Raw genomic sequence first — 1,801 nt, 5'->3', positions numbered from 1 at the left:
GAGGGGGGGGGCAATGGAAAAAAGGGTTGGGGGGGGATTTTAAAAGTCTTCATCTACTCGACTTAAAACAATTAGAACTATTTTGCTTTTAAGGCATTCAGTCCTGTTGCAACGGTTCTATCGGATATGGACATTAAATTTAGAGGAGTCTCCTCTTTATCAACCCCACATAGCGTTGAAAGAGGCGTTAAACCTACAACCATATCAGCTGGTGCTGTTCGTGTAATGCATGATGCGTTACGTCTGTAGTGTGCACGGCGGGGGATCTCATTGGAAACACCCTGTGAGAAATAACACATAGCTGAATGAAATGTATACTCTCACTGAAGTATGAGCGATTGGCTGGGTGATGGAAGAGCGTTGAGCGGAGCCACAGGGGCCACAGGGGTTGGGAAGGGTGGGGGGTGGTCAGGAGAATATTTTTGCCATGTATCGAAAGAATCATGAACATATAGCAAGTATAAGCGTAAACGTGTAAATACAGGTATAAGGGTTCAAAACCCATTTCAACTGTGTTAAGTTGTTTAACACTCGGGACCTGTCCGTCTGTCTAGGAAGGAGCCAAATTCGTCGCTTTTAAGCACAAAGGGGCTATCCCGAAAAATGTTGTTTGGAGAAAATCGAAGGTACAGTTTTGCCCCTTGTTCAGTTTCTTTAAAAGACTATGAGAGTTTTCTCTATTAGCATTAGTATTAGTATAGGGTTTTACGGCGCTCGCAACTGCTAAGGGCATATGAGCGCGCTGTTTTCTCTATAACCAAATATTCACACCAATGAAACCAAACTTCTATATATAGGACAATGCCCACTTTTGGTGTAGGTCAGGATTTCTGGTAACCCCCCAAAAATCTGGGTTAGCCCGCTTGTCCTTAAAAGCGACCAATTGTTTGGGAGATTTCAAAACTCCACAAGACAAACCAGGTTCAAAACTGGTCTACTGGGGAATCAAACCAGGGCCGTCCTCTCCAATTCTCGGCATGTAGGGCTGGGCAGTGAGTCGCTTTAGTAAAAATCCGGATAATAGTAAGTATGTTAGTGTACCTCTTCGGCAAATATGATATGAACCTCTTTAGAAAATGGGTTAGAACCACTTGGACAAACGGGTTAGGACTATTTCAACGAATTCGTGCACCCACTTCGGCAAACGAGTCAGGAAAGAGATTTGAGAGTCTGAATTCGGATAATATTTCATTGAAAATTATCCGGTTTTCTTTATAGATTATCCGGATATTGCCCACCTCTACCAGCATGATACCAACTACTGAGATAACAGAGCCCCCGCATTCCTTGTTTAGTTCTCTAAGTCAACTGTGACCAACCACAAGTAGATGATGAACTGGTTCAGTCTCATCCTGCTGTACCAAAAAGACAACTGAGGAAATAATACCCTATATTCATCACGCACCGCGTTTACGCAAAACCTGCAGACAAAGTGTGGACTAGTGGAGAGAGGACGGGGGAGGGATTTTTCATTCCCCACATGATCATCTCGTTTACGCAAAACTCTGCACACAAAGTGGGGTCTAGTGGAGAGAGGGGGGTAAAATTGTTCCCCTCACATCACTTTTGATACTTTCTAATGTGTACTGTAAACTACTGAGAGCGCTCGAGTGGAATAAACAGTCCGTCACCAGTACCCCGAAGGGTTTTCTCAAGTTCACGTCGCAGCGAGCGGTCTCCTGACTCCAAAACTATTGAGGTTGGGGGGGGGGTGGTACCCAAACTTTAGATGAAGACGATGCAGCCAAAATTCTGGCGCGGGGGGAGTCGGAGGGAGGGGATGTTTTCTTTCTCTCACAGC

This window comes from Aplysia californica, unplaced genomic scaffold (genome assembly GCF_000002075.1).
Source record: "Aplysia californica isolate F4 #8 unplaced genomic scaffold, AplCal3.0 scaffold00764, whole genome shotgun sequence".
Lineage (NCBI taxonomy): Eukaryota > Metazoa > Mollusca > Gastropoda > Aplysiida > Aplysiidae > Aplysia > Aplysia californica.
This window is presented reverse-complemented; position numbering follows the sequence as displayed.